General features: G+C 35.4%; 1 protein-coding gene across 4 annotated transcripts in view; it reads right to left on the minus strand.

The window, feature by feature from the left end:
* Positions 1–16,048, minus strand: part of LOC120412402 (uncharacterized) — a 446,365-nt gene that overhangs the window by 396,712 nt on the left and 33,605 nt on the right. For all 4 annotated transcript variants that reach the window (XM_039572863.2, XM_039572864.2, XM_039572862.2 and 1 more), the window contains exon 2: positions 7,742–7,774. The gene's annotated coding sequence lies outside the window, so the exon portion shown is untranslated. The remainder of the gene's footprint in view (positions 1–7,741; positions 7,775–16,048) is intronic.

Below are 16,048 nucleotides of genomic sequence, written 5' to 3' on the forward strand. Positions count from 1 at the left end.
GTAATTTGGGAATTTAAGAAATTGGGAATTTGGGAATTTGAGAATTTAAGAATTTGAGAATTTAGGAATTTAGAAATTTGGGAATTTGGGAATTTAAGAATTTGAGAATGAAGGATTTCAGGAATTTGGGAATTGGGAAATTTAGGAATTTGGGAATCGGGGAATTTGGGGATTTGTTAATTTTGGAATTTGGGAATTTAAGAATTTGTTAATTTGGGAATTTGTGAATTTGGAAATTTGGGAATTTGGAAATCTGGGAATTTAAGAATTTGGGAATTTGAAAATTTGGGAATTGGAGAATCTGGGAATTAGTGAATTTGTTAATTTGGGAAGTTGGGAATTTAAGAATTTGGGAATTTTGGGAAATTTAGAATTACGGAATTTGGGAATTTGTGAATTTGGGAATTTGGAAATTTTGGAATTTGGGAATTTAAGAATTTGAGAATTCGGGAATTGGGAAATTTGGGAATAAATGAATTTGCTTGTGAATTTGTTAATTTGGGAATTTGGGAATTTGGGAATATGGGAATTTGGGAATTTGGGAATTTAAGAATTTGGGAATTTAAGAATTTGGGAATTTAAGAATTTTGGAATTCTGGAATTTAGGAATTTGGGAATTTAGGAATTTAGGAATTTGGGAATTTGAGAATTTGGGTATTTTTAATTTTAGAATTTTAGAATTTTAGAATTTAAGAATTTAAGAATTTAAGAATTTAAGAATTTAAGAATTTAAGAATTTAAGAATTTTAGAATTTTAGAATTTTAGAATTTTAGAATTTTAGAATTTTAGAATTTTAGAATTTTAGAATTTTAGAATTTTAGAATTTTAGAATTTTAGAATTTTAGAATTTTAGAATTTTAGAATTTTAGAATTTTAGAATTTTAGAATTTTAGAATTTTAGAATTTTAGAGTTTTAGAATTTTAGAATTTTAGAATTTAAGAATTTTAGAATTTTAGAATTTTAGAATTTAAGAATTTTAGAATTTTAGAATTTTGGAATTTTTTAAGTTTGGAATTTTTAGAATTTTAGAAAATCAGAATATTAGACTTTAGGAATTTAATATTTTCATCTTAAAATTTTGGAAGTTTTTTCATAAAGTTTAAATGTTTTTAAATTCTAACATTCTAGAATTCTAAATGTAGAATTTAAAAACCATGTATTTTGAGAATTCTAGATTTTTAGGTGTGTCGCTGTTGTATAATTTTAGAAATTTGGAATTATAGCAAGAATTATAGAATTGTATTAGTTCCTAATTTAAGGATTCAAGACCCATAGAAAATGTAGAAATTTCAAAATTATGAACTTTGAATTCTATAATTTAAGAATATTGCAAGTTAAGAATTTCGGAAGTTTAGAATTAGAAGTTTTAGAAAAATTAAAAAAATTAAAATATAAAAAATTTAAAACTTAAAAATTCCAGAATTTTTAATTTTTTGGTTTTGAAAATTTGAGCGTTTTAAGTTTCCAAAAATTAGAAGTTTAGAATTGAATTGAAAATTTTGCAAGTTTAGAATTCTAGAAATTTCAGAACTTTAGACATCTAGAATTATAGAATTTCATAAGATTTTCAGTTTTTTTTTTTTGAATTTTAGGGTTTTGGAATTATAGAATTTTTGAAATTACAATTGTAGAATTGAAGAATGTTAGATTGTAGTTTTGTAGTGGTAGGGTGTAACAAAATGTGTGTAGATGGGCTGTGTGTCTGTGGAGGGGCTTGACTGAAATCGCCTCCAGGATGCCGACGGAGCTCGAGTTCGGTAGATGCGTCTGGGTCGCTTTCCTCGTTGCCGTGGTTCCATTCGAATTGGCTGCAGATCTGGTGAAGATGTTGGCGTCGCTGCCTGTTGCGGAATGCGAATTGGGAATGTTGGGAGATTTTTTTTCATTATAATTTTTACGAAGGACGTACCTGCATCAGATGTGTGGCCAGCCTAGTGCTGACTACTTTCTTCAACTCTTCGCATAGAGAAAGTGGCCCCTTCAGCTCCCTGATGATTTTCCGCTGCACACCGTGGTGGAGGAGGAGGAGGAGGAGGAGGAGGAGGAGGAGGAGGAGGAGGAGGAGGAGGAGGAGGAGGAGGAGGAGGAGGAGGAGGAGGAGGAGGAGGAGGAGGAGGAGGAGGAGGAGGAGGAGGAGGAGGAGGAGGAGGAGGAGGAGGAGGAGGAGGAGGAGGAGGAGGAGGAGGAGGAGGAGGAGGAGGAGGAGGAGGAGGAGGAGGAGGAGGAGGAGGAGGAGGAGGAGGAGGAGGAGGAGGAGGAGGAGGAGGAGGAGGAGGAGGAGGAGGAGGAGGAGGAGGAGGAGGAGGAGGAGGAGGCTGCCCATGTGTTCAGCTGCAAACACCACCAACAAAGTCGTTGCGGTACCTGGCTTAAAAGTGCTTCCGGAACTGGCGAAATCCCCTGTCCGGGAGAAGTCTTGATCCGCATCGCCAGCGTCGGTTCTGAAAGAAACGCTCGAAAGGACCAGTACAGGTTCAGTTCTGGAATGAAAGACGGTATCGTTGCCAACGGACACCCTCGACAAGGCGCAGTGATTGCATCACCAGAACCTACCCTCCTATGTTAGAAGACTTGAGGACAACGGAAGCACGGAAGCTCGTTGATGATTTACTCCCGCTGGACATCTTCTTTCTCGGCGGTCGTGGAGCAGGAGGATGAGGAGGTTCCGGCGATGCATTCATCATTGCTCTCCGTCTCCGAGGGTGGCCGTTGGCAACTACACTTTCACTCACTTTTGCCAGAATCGACGCTGGCGGTGCGGATCGACCTTACACTTTTCCCGGACAGGTGATTTCGCCACTTCGGAAAGCACTTTTATGTTCGACCCGGAACGCCTTTGTTGGCTGTGTTTACAGCTGGACACTTGGGCAGCAAAGATTTTCTTCCACCAAAACCAGAAAAAAAAACTTTGCGCGAACGGCACAAACAAACTGTCATCTTTTGGTTGACGTTTTGTTTTAGGCTGCGTTTTGACAGTTGTTACGCTTCGTAAAAGGGTGACGGAAAAATTTCGTTTTCGAACACAAAAGTTTTCGAAATCGAGGAGAATGTTTTCATTTTTGAAAACATTGTAAACGAAATTGAAAACAATCGATGTTATCGATTTTAAAACAATTTGTTTACGATTTTTCGGACAGGATTTCTATCCGTGTGGCACTCCTCCGGGTGTAGGCCGGGAAGTTTGGTGAACAGTGGGACGGGCAGGAGATTGTTGGTCAAAATTATCGATTAAAGAATTTAAGTATCAAATTTGATTATTTATTTAAAAATATTTTTATGTGTCAACTATTTTTTTACACTAAATTTTGTACTTCTATCCTACTGTGCCAAACTTGAGAAGAGTTTGATTGACATTTTCATTATTCATACGTTCCACGGCCTCGCCGTTGACGTCGTCGTCTGCTCCGGGTTGGACCGCCCGAAGAAAGCTCGACCTTTTCCTTCCATCCATCCCACAGCCAATCCCAAAAAGCTCGCACATTGTTAAAGTTGATCGGTGAGGTGTTGGCTGAAAGCGATACCTACCCCTGTCTCACTCTGGCAGAAAAGAGAGTTGAGGCAAAATTAATTGATTTATTCATAGCATCCCTGGGTGCTGGTACTTGTTTGTCATTGGACACGTTTGCGGTTAAGCCCCTTCAACGACAGGCGCGCGCGCGTTAAAAAGCCACCCATCGGCAGTCATGTCAAATTTTATTCAAATTTATTAATGGGACTCCCCATCGACGAGAAGGGGGTGGTGAAAATGCAATTTATGCAAACGCAATGGAAATTGCGGTTAAAGCATTTGAAAGCATTCGGTTTGGAACCGTTCGAATGATATTGAGGCTTTCTGTTTGCTGAAGGGTGATATTATTTTAAAATGTTTGAACTGCAGAAGCGCGTTCGCAAATGCTGTCTGACAAAATATAAATAAATCAATATTTGCCAACTTAATCCGAGGTTCAACAAACGACCGTTTCACATTCAGAATCATGAATCTGAAATGGCTTGTGAAATTTAAAGCTTAAACAGCTTTATATCGGTCAGATTGGAAATAATTGAAATTAACAGCAATCGAAATCAAACGATCCCGTCTGTTTCAAATTAGCTTCAATCAGCAAACTTTCCACTTATCTGATTACAATTGAACTTGTGTTCCGAGAAGTCAATTTCTGCAGAAAATTGCATCTAACCATGCCAGTTTACAACCGTACAGTGAGCATAAGGGATGCAATTCTAAACATCAACAACCAATCCAAAGCAGAAATTGAGCACATTCGAAAGGGTCGAGCTTTCCAACTTGAGCGAAAATTCAAAAGGCCGACAGACCATTACCATCCTGAAATCACACACACAACCGACGCTCAACATTGATTGATGGTATTATCGGGCAAAGTGCTCCTCGCCCGTTCAGTCAATGTCAACATCAACCACAGATCCATACGGATTACAACTCTCTGGTCGATTGGAGGGGTGAAGGTGGTTCTTGTAGGCCATTACTGCAAAGTGCCAGGTTACTCTTAAAGGACCGTAAACATGGTCGGTGGTTAAGGGGTTTCTCCATGTGATTCTGTGGTTTCACATTACTAAACCAACTTTGTAGCAATCCGTTTGGTTTTTACAATATGCTAGAATTTTTCGTAACGAGTTTCCCCCTAAATCTTCTGGAGACTGATTGGGCGTAGCCTTGGAGTACAGTGTGGAAATTTATGGCACCCTGTGCTGCTATGCTATGCTATGCTATACCAGAATGTATCCGATACAAATTAAATTACTTTTGAAATGTTTTCCGGGAGCAGTATGATTTAAGTAATCTTGTGGCCAACAAAATTGTTGCCTAAAACACCCTTTGAATTATTTTCAAAAGGATTCCCAAAAAAAAAATGTTTTGAGCATTCATGGCTTCCTTAGATGAATTCGAGGATGGTTCACACATGACCATTGTCAGAGAGAGAATAATTCTCTAAAAAATCGGCCGATTGATGGAAATTGTAATTAGGGGAAAGTGGGGCAAGTGTAACAAGCTAAGGAAATGCTCGTTATAACCCATTAAAAACGTTAAAAAATCGGTCGGATTTATCAGAATCATCTTATTCCAGGTCTTGACTGAGACTTTGATAGAACAAGTTTTTTTTTAAATATGGTTTTTTAATGTAAAAAATTGTTTTTATTTTTTTTTATTTTTCGTACGTTCTACTCAACTAGTGGGGCAAGACGAACAACCCGCTGGGGCAAGAGGAACAATGCATGAAAAAACATGCTAATTTACTAACATTTGAACTATTATCACTTAGATACATCAGATTAGGATGTATTTGAAACGTTTCTTTCATGTTTAGATTAAAAAATAATATTTTACAGAAAATTTGACCGTTTTTACGAAAAAAAATATTGCTTGGATGGTAAATAGTAAATTTTCATGTGTTATTATAACGTGTATGGACATATTTTAAACAATTGATTATCAGTTTTTAAGAACTTTTATGTATTTTTTCCACAATAAAATATGTTGCTGCCCCACCTTAACAAGATTTTTTAAAAGCTCTCTACAAAAATAACCAAAACATAAATCATACTTTATAATACGTGCAAGTCATTGGTAGGGACACTACTGATCTAGGAAAAATAATATTTTGATAAAATGAGCCTTAAAACGAACCCTAAGCCATATTTTGTACTTTCCAAATATCATAAAGAAACAAAGGTTTTGCGAAAAATAATAATAATAATATTATGCCCCGTGGCGTTTACGTCGTTTTGGTGGTTATGTGGTAGTAGAATCAGCTAATTGCATTGCTAGCAAGAATTCCTCATGCTGGAAATAATCAAAATTGTAAAAAATACGGCCTTACTAGCGATTGTTCCTCTTGCCCCATATGGTCGTCTTGCCCCACCTTCCCCTATAAACATTATTTTATTAGACTGAATCTTTTTGGGGGCTTTAATATGAAAAAGGAATTGGCATTAATAGTTCGTCAACTAAAGTCTTCATACCAATTTGACAGCTGCTGATACAAAAATGGTATTATAATATTCGAAAATCTATATCTGAGGAACGCATTATCTGATCGACTTGATGTCTTCAGCAAAGTTATATGTGATGATGAGAACAACTCAGAAAAATAGTATCACTCTGAAAAAGTCAAATTTTGAACAAGAAAAAAAGAGCTCTGACAATTGTTTTCACAGACAGAGGACTATTTTAAACAAAGTTATAACTTTTCTAAAATATTGAAAATATACAAAAAAAAGATTTTGTAAATCAAAGTTTGCAATTGTACATTAATTCCCATTGTGTTCGATGAAACGCCACATTAAAAAAACAAACAGCCTTTTATGGGTTAATTTTACTAAAAACTGGTTTTTTTTTATTTATAAAACTTTGTCCATGTTTGTCCATTTCCGACAATATTTTTATTTCAGATGGCTGAGAAAATTCTCACAATCAAACTCAACGTAGCCGAGATAGAAACTGAGGAAATTCAAATTTACTAGATTCTTTCCAACTATACTCTTCTCTCCGTATTGATAATCTCAGCGCCGAACACAGACGAACATGTTTTTGTGTTTACACACTCGCGTTTGACATTCTCCTTTTTTTACGAGACTGCTGGTGAACTTCTCATACTAAAGTGAGAGGAGATCGTTAAAGATAATCTCTCTTTAGCTTCAGAAAAAAACATCAATCGGTAAAGGTTTTTTTTGTAAACATCACTAATGGCACCACTTAAACTGACAAGTCATTTTTCAAACTCTATATATGTTTTTGAGTGATAAATATTATTTCAAGGGTATGAAGGAATTTGCATTGAATCGTAAAACACTAGTAGTAATACTGAACAGCAACCAAACATTTCCATTCCGCAAGCCACAAAAGCGAAATTGGATCAAATTTATGCAATAGAATTTACTCCTTCAAGGGTTTCTATGCAAATTAACCCATATCCAAAACCCCAACACATTTCAACCCAAACCATTTTAGACCAGTGTTTTCCAAGCAAGCTCAAATTTGCTTCCGGCAGTATGTCCCTTCCATCAACGAGCCAATTAATTATTATTTATGATGCGCAACGAGGGGGTCGTCACTTGTGCTCCTCCGTTACACAAGCTCAACCAAAAAGCGAGGGCTCAGACTCGGAGTTCGCTTCAAAGTGGAGTCATGTTTTGCAAATGTAAAGTGCACCCATTTTCGACATACTTCTGTGTGTGTGTTTGTGCAAATTGTGTGTCTGATGGATGTACTACTGCCGTGTCCTGATGATGATGGTTGGCAGCACTGCTGCAATTGTTCCGGTCATATCCGACTGGTCGAAAGTTGACGCTTGTAGCAGATTCTGGAAACAAGGGGGCAGCATGCGGTCAAAGCTTGAGTTTTGAGCTGGTTTTGTTTGGCGAATGCTTCCGTTATAAATTTTTCACATGTCAGTTCAAACTTTCAAGGGGAAAAATTTGTACGTCTGATATGAATGTTAACTTTTCCGGCACCAAATTAGACAAGCAATTGTGGGGCTGTCACGTTGTAGCATGACAGTTTGTTTTAAGAGATTTTTTTTAAAAATCTGGACCTACATTTTGGGAGCAATTTAGATTTTAGTCATAATTAAATGGTTTGATAGTTTTAGTTCGTACCCAATGTTTGACAAAGTCATATGAAAAAGTGGCAGCAAACAAAACTGCCACTTTTTACTCAGCGCTCACGCACACTTTTAAAACAAACAAATTTTTGATGGTTTGACAGTAATCAATTTCAAACTTACCATCATTTCTTGAGAGTTGTCCTGATTCACGACCTGTAAATGAGATAAAATATGTTTTGTTAGCATTTCAATACCAATCATAAATAAAAACGTATTCATTGTGTCACACAAAGGCTGAAAACTATCGTTAGCTTTACTCTGGGATCAATTGTTTTTCCAACCCTTTCAGCAATCTTATTGACAACTTCTACAAAACCTAGAATCGATCATTCGCAGTCCACATACCGGTTAAAAGACAAAGGCCCTCAAATCCAACAAGGTTGAAGTGTTTATTGTTTTTATCCCAAACAAAAGCTCAAGTCCATGTTAAGGTTAAAAGGTCCGAACCAGTGCTGCACATCGTACTTCGGCAAATTCCCACCATTTTGCACAAACCTTGAACGTCAACACCCACATCCATCGCCGGATGTCGGACAAACAATGCAATCGAACTCGAAACTTCCACCTGGTTCGATCCACCCTCGGGGGGATGACTCTATTGTGTGCGGTTATCCTCATCCATTATTTGAAGCAAAAGGATTTTGCATCCAAGCTAGAGTGTGCTGCCACCTACGCGGCACGGCAGGCAACTCAGCGCCGCAGATGCATCCCGAGTGGGCCAATAGAATCACGGTAGGCTTTGGATGCAAAGCGTTCGAGTTGAGTGGGAGAACCCTTAGCCTTACTGTTTTGTTTTTGATTTACTGAAAAAAATAAAAATCTTTACGATGGACATCCAAAACATGTAGATTATCGATTCAAATTTGACAATTCTGAAGCCAAGGGTTAACCCAGTGACAGCTATCGTAAAGCCGGCGTGTGTATTGTTCAAAATTTTCCAGGCAGTGCACACTACAATGCCACAATAGAGTAGTTCGCTTTTTTGAGTGCATGCCTATAAGTTTGTCCACCAACCTGTGGTGAGCAATGTTTTAAAACCACAGACAAGTGGACGTAGAAAATTCCATATAGTTCCAATTAATCCTTTCCAATGCTTTTAAAGCGGTAGTGCTGCCAGATTTCCAACAACAAATGCCTAAATTGAACAATTTCATTGTACTGCTCTGGGAAATCCTCTTATCGTCACCACAGCAATACTGATTGCATACATGCAGGCGGCCTGGCTCAGCTGGATTCGCGTCCATTTTGGCTTTAGTTGAGCTATATGGCATCCCCACAAAATGGTACGACAAGGTAAGTGAATGTGCAATATCGGGACATGTACAGATTGGTGCATTCCATTCTTTGGCAGGATAACAAAAAAAAGGTAGTCCGTATTCAACGTGGTCGAAGCTTCAAATCAAATATGGGATTTGGGAAAGGTACCCTATTATGGACTTAGGTGAAATAATATGTTGTAGTAAAAAAAAAAGATTTAATTTTTTTATCATTTGCAAAGAAGCGTGCCAAACGTTTATGGACTTGACTAAATAAATAAAACAATTTGGGAACACTGACTGTCAACATGCTAGTCCCTATTTCGGGTATAGTTTTCAGCATCGAACAGCATCTTCTCTAGCGACGACGGTGGAATCCCGAAAAGGTGTGATCTACTGCTCAGCAGATAAATTTTGCTTGTTCGGCTGAAATTGGATTTCGGGCATTCTTCAAGAGAAATTGAACTATTCGGTCGACTTCAATGGTTGCTTGTATCGAGGAGAAACCGACTTCGATGGGAATGATTTATTGTGTAATTTGCACCTGGCAACACTGTTTTTTTAAGGTATTTGTTATTCAAATTATTGCATAAATTCTACAGATATAATGTTATCAACAAAATTATAAAAATTATCAAAAAAATTTTGAACAACCCAATTAGCTTTGAGCTTTTTTTTTGTATTATAAATGGGTTAAAAATAATAAAAAAAGTATTTTTCTAAGAAAATCTCATTTTTTAAATGTCCTCATCAAAAAACCACAACCTCGCTGACACTGGTTAGCTCGTCAAAAAAGACAGAGCAGAAAAGAAATCTCATCACTCCAAAGTCAAGTCACTGAACCGCCGCCCGTGTCGAATTGTACAGCTGGGTGCAAACGTGACTGTCATTCCTGAAAAGGTATACATTTCCTGGAACATTTCACTCCGCAAAAGCCTTTTCATCAACGGTTCTGGAGAGGATCTCCTAATTAGATTCTTTTTCTGTTGAAATGGGAACTGAAACTGAATGACTGTTCAAAATTGAAGCGATAACAAGTAAAGAAAAGAGAAAACCGATTTCTCAAAAATTTTACAAGACAAAAAATCTGGTTAAACGCAAAATCACAAAAAACTAAACAAACTTAATAAACAAAACATTATCTTAGTTGTTGATGTTTTCCTTACAAAATCAATTTCAAAAGCATCCTATTTGAATTCAATAGCGCCTGAAAGCATGCTTTCAAAATACTTTATATTTTTTTTGTGAAGTTAGTACTTCGGCAAAGGGTCGAAAACAAAAAAATCTTTAATAAATTTGAACGCGACACAAAAAAAATCCTAATTTTCAAAAAAGATTCCACCTAGTTTATGGATGGCCTCTAAATATATTTTGAAATAAAATGTAGAGCATAGGTATTCTCATTTATAGAAACTGCTTTTTCAATATTCGACTTATAAAGTTAAAAAGTTTTCGCTGATTTGCTTCATTTTATTGAATTTCATATCAAAGCAAGATTTAACAATCTTGTCCAGCAAAAATGAGTGAAATAATTTGAATTGTTTTGCGACATTTTGCAAATTAACATTTTTTAAAAAGGCGTTCATCTCCCTTTTCAAAATTTTAATTTAAAATCAAAAGCAAAAAATAATATTATTTGTAACGAAATCAAAATTATTATACAAAATGATAACAAAACAAAAAAGCAGTATTGTTTAAACTTTGGGAGCGTACTATTATTACGTAACGCAAAAAATCGGATTTTTAGACCCCCTCCCATCCCCTCCCTCGTTACGAAATTTCCATACACATTTTAAAAATTTTGTATAGAACGTAACACGGCCTCCGACCCCTCCTCCCCCCCCCCCCCTACTGCGTTACGTAATAAAAGAACGCTCCCGAAAATTTTATTTCTTGCGAAAAATAAAATATTTGCGGTGCTGTGCATTGGAATTTCATAAAAATTCAAAACATTTTTAAACAAGCCCAAACATGCTAAATATGATTATCAATGCAGAAAAATGCATTTTAGATTGTTTTCAGATGATTAGACTAATATTTTCATGGAAATTTTGAAGTTTTTTGGAAAAATATTTTTTTTGCCCCCTGATTTTTCAGACCAATTTTGAAGAGGGGGGGGGGGGCGACATAAACATTGAAAAATATTTGCAACGGCCTAATCAAATATCGTTAAAATAAAACAGGACTCAGAAATAAAAAACCTGTAAAGTTTTTAAAAGTTGATTTCAAAGCCTTCATTTTATTTTTAATAAAACAAATCATGATTCTTTTAATTTCTTTAGAAACTATAAATTTCAAATAAAATTGCAGTAAAGTTGTAATTACAGCGATTATTAATATTAATAAACAAAGTAAGTAAGTAAAAACACTGAAAATCTGAACAATTTTTCAAATGGTTAATATCAAGCTTTTCAATTGAAAACATATAAAATTTACTGTATGGATGAAATATTTATTTTATTATTATTTTGAAACACAAACATGATTTGAGAAAATTAATAAATTTTACAAATTTCACACAGTCCACCAAATTGTCAAAAACCACTAACCCTATGTAACACAAACATAAAATTTCACGAGGTTTCGCGGAAAAAACCAAATTTCACGCTGTCCGCAAAATGGTGAAATTTCACTAAACCTATGCATTTTTTTTTTCGAAAATTTTTATTTTTCCCGTGTTAAGGAGGTCATTTTGAGCAACTTCTGTTCTACAAAAAACTTTACTTCTCTTGTTTCAGGTTTATCTTGCTTTGTTATTTTTCTTTATTGTTTTTTTTATTTTTAGTATTTTAATTTGCATTTATCTTGTAATGTTTGTTTTTGGTAGTATTTGGCCTATTCTAACTCCTCCTATCATTACATTTTGCCTATCTATTTTTTTCACGTTTTTAAGTCACTCCATCAGTTTTTTGCTTGTTTTTCACATTTTCTGCTATAAAATAGCACCATTATCATTAAAATTGTAACAAAATGCCTAGAGGCTTAGTTTGGGACACTAGAAAAATTACTGCATACTTACTTGGTAATCAGATGCTCTAGCCACTCGGCCACCGAGGGGTTAACACCCCTTGAGTGAATTAATCCGTAGAGGTGAAATAATGTCACAAGGTCATTCACTAAATAATACAACAATCCCTCTCCCAACGATTCCCCTACACACACCACACACCATATTCTATAAATAACTCGAAGTGGTTGGTACGGTATGTCCCCACTTCTTCTTCTTCCCCTGATGATTCCATGAAATGTGGGTTCCGTTCATAGAATCTGTCTCTTGCGGGTAATGCAACGCAGTAGGCCGGGCCGCTTTAGTGAGTGTAATACATTTCGGGGGTTCTCGAAAGTACTGCAATCATTAATAATGACAAGAAAGAACTCAAGGCGTAATCTAACCATAAGTTCTTCCCGGATGCTTTCTTCGGACTGGCTGCGCTTGTGTTCGATTAGATTAGATTAGAAAAATTACTGCATACTTATTTTTACTAAAATATAAGAAATGTTAGTAAAAAACACAGCCAGAGTTGACCCCTAAGAAACTTAATTTTTTTTAAACATAGGCAAAGTCACATAAAACAAGTAAAACTTTCAACCCATAAATTTCTTCTTTCCAATGCTTTTGAAAGATCAAAAATTGGTTGAAAAATGGATTTTTGGCGATTTTTTTAAATCGAAGCCCGTTGATAGGCGGGGTTGGGTTGTAGAGGGTTTAATCACTTTGCCAATCGTAATAATTTTTAAAAGGGAACCCTAACCGGACCGAATGGAAAAAAAATCCGACATATATTCGTTCAGCTAGTTTCAAGATATCAGAGTGACAATATTTTTTGTAAATTCATTGCTCAAAATTTGATTTTGAGTCGATATGTACACGTGAAGGTAGGTCTATGAAGCGTCAATAAGATGCTCACCTTTACTCATCAGACATCAGACAGCAAAATGTAATTCGAGCACTTTAGCGCACAGCTTCAAACTATTTTCAACCTAATCTTTTCTTTACTTTTGGTATTGCTCACAACTTTTCACGAAACCTGATTCAGCCCAACAAAACGTGCCTCATTAGCACTCTTTCGCGGAAAGATTGCTCAAAACTTCACACCATCACGGTAGGTTTACATTTTGCCCCGTCAGAATCTTTTCAACCCGGTTAACGAAGCTTCTCCAGCTCCAATTACAACTCCCGAGAAAATAGGCAACTCTTCATCCAGCTCGTTAGCAGATAGTTCTGCGAATGTCTTTAAAGCGGAGAGGAATTTTGCAGAAATTTCCCCCAAAATTCGAAACAAAAAATTGTCAGAGCAGAACACGGGAGCGAATCGGAAACGCTTTCCGGAGGGGAGGGGTGGCAAAATTTTCCGGGAATCGAGCCTCAAAGACGCACACACGCCCCCCCAAGTTGGTGAAGTGACACGGTCGTTGAAAGAAAACGATTTCAAAACATTCCCGCTAACAGGGCCCGGGAGCAGACACACTTTAAAAAGGGCATGTTTTTATTTCGTCTTCGCACAAATGCAAACAGTCGTAGGAGGCGACAATTTTGTCGTGCAGGCAAGATAAAACCCGGCGGAAAGCAATTTACAGCCACTCAACGGTGACGGGTGTTGCTTGAATGAGGGCAGGGTAAATAGCAAAGTAATGAGTTTTGAAAAAGTAAATCTGGTAATGATTGATAAGGAAAACGATTTTAACTCAATCTTTTTCAAACGCAAAACTGATAAAATCTTTAAAAAACTTAAACAAAATTTCTCAAAAACAAAAAAAAAACCTGATAATTGAAAAAGCCCCTCCAGCTAAAATTTGGTGGCGCAAGTTCGCAAAGTTTGAGGATGGCCGGCAAGCTTTTTTATTATTTTTGTTTTGGTTTTTGCAGCAGAAAACCGTCTTAGCCCAGGTCACGTTCCGGGGGGGCAAGTGTAAACATCTCGCAAATTAAATTAACTGACAAGTGTTGTTATTGCGAAATTGTCGCACTTTTCTGATAAGCCATTTTTTTTACATGTTTTCAAGAAGGGTCACTTGATGATGGAAAATAATTTGAAAGATTAGAATCATTGATGTGATTTGAAGTATCTTTTTATACATGTTTTGTCTTTTATTTCTGAAGAATAATTTACAAATCGAAAATACATTTTTTGCAATTCCGTCGTGAAACTATTTACTTTTCCTGTAATTCTTGAACGACGAAACAGCCTACTTTTCTGTACCATAAATAACAGAATCGAATAGCAACACTTTTCAAAATAAATGCTGAAAAGTTTTACTTTTCAGCACTCAAATGGGTGCTGAAAAGTTGAACTTTTTAGCACTTGTTTCGAAAAGTAACACTTTTCAACATTTTTTTGATTTAAACGATTTATTGACAAAATACATGAAAATTTGACATAAAATTTCACTCAGTGTGTGTTTTTTTGGAATTGCAAAAAATGTTGTATGGAACTCGTTGCAAAACATGATTTTTTCAGCACTCTTCGTATTTATCCAACTCGGTGAACCTCGTTGGATAAATGTACGACTCGTGCTGAAAAAATCCCCTTTTTGCAACTTGTTGCATAAACTACTATTAGTGTACATTATTTACAGCAATGGAACAATGTCTAAAATGTGAAAAAGAGGAAAATTTAACTCTTTAAAATTACCTTATTTATTTAACTGTACATAATCAAGACTAACATTTCAAAAGGGCTTAATATTAAATGTGTGGCTCTTTTTAAATGTTAATCTTGATTTAAAAAATTAAATTTAAAAAAATATTAGAAAATTTCACGATTGTTTCATATTTTAACATTGAAACCCGGACCATTAGTTGCTGAGTTTTCGACATTAGAAAATGGAGGGTTGTTTTTATATTTTCTGTTTCTTTTACTTTTAGCCGCAGTATATCAATAAAAATAAAATATTTTCAGGAATGGACCTTCATGAACACTATTTCAAAAAAATAAGTAACCGGAATTTTTCAGGCATAATTTAAAAATAGTAATTTTCGATTGAAAATTCGATTTAACATAAAAAATTAGGTAAAAGTATTTAGGATCATAATTTATTTTTTTATAAAAATTACTTTAAAAAAAAATCATGACCCGTCGGCAAAATGTTGGTCCATACTTCTGAATGGATCCAAAGATGTGGGGTCTTGCCCCCGGTAACACATAAAAAAAATTCAAAAATAACGATTTTGAGAAATTGATTTATTGAGAAATAAAGTTAATTAAAAAATAAAAAAAAACGTGTACCTATTTTTCCTGAATAGTCACGACTGTCATCCACATACTTATATACATACACAGAAAAAAATGATGGTAATATTCATCAGGAAATGGTGACAGATTTTGTGTCAAAAAAATGATAAATTTTACCCCAGAAAATGATGAATTTTTATCAGTTTTTGATGAATATTCATCAGATTCACATTTTTACACATTTTTTATGTTATATTTCTCAAAAAAAAGAGGTGATATTCAACCTACCAAATTTTCAACATTCCAAAATTCAACTTTTTTTTCTTTGTAGCGAATGTAGTCAAAATCGAACCAAGATCGAATTAAGTTTTTGGCGCGTGGCTTTTGAAAAGGTCGTATCGTCTAGCACCCAATGTGCATATCAGCACTGTAGTGTTCAATGACAACTAGTTTAAAGCATTTCGACTGAAATTTATAAAGTATTCTAAAAGCGTAATTCAATTTTCAGCAACGGTGAGAAAGAATTAAACTAATTTAATTTTATTTCATGGAAAATTAAACTAGTCAGTTTTTTAGTTTAGTTTAGTGTGTTTTGTTGTATTACTTGAATCGTCAAGTAGAAGATTGTTTTGTTGATCTAATAAATGTAAAATGTGGAAAAATTTACGTAATAATTATAATAATTATGCATATAATATGTGCTAAAGATAGTAGAAACCAACAAAAAAATAATTTGGGAAAAAAATGTATTATTTCATACGACCTTTTCATAAACCACACGTAAACAATATTGACAGCGCCTCTAGTAAGGACTTCAGGAAACTGCATGCGTGTCAGATCCCTTGAATAGTCCTCATCAATATCTACAACATGTCCAATCCAATAAAATAATCCCTTGAAAAGTTACAGCTGCCAAAATTGTATGGAGATTTATATGGGTGAACCAATGACACAAAATGGCTTCTTTGGTGATAGGGAAGGCATCTACAAAGTTTGAG

This window comes from Culex pipiens, chromosome 3 (genome assembly GCF_016801865.2).
Source record: "Culex pipiens pallens isolate TS chromosome 3, TS_CPP_V2, whole genome shotgun sequence".
In the NCBI taxonomy this organism is placed as follows: domain Eukaryota; kingdom Metazoa; phylum Arthropoda; class Insecta; order Diptera; family Culicidae; genus Culex; species Culex pipiens.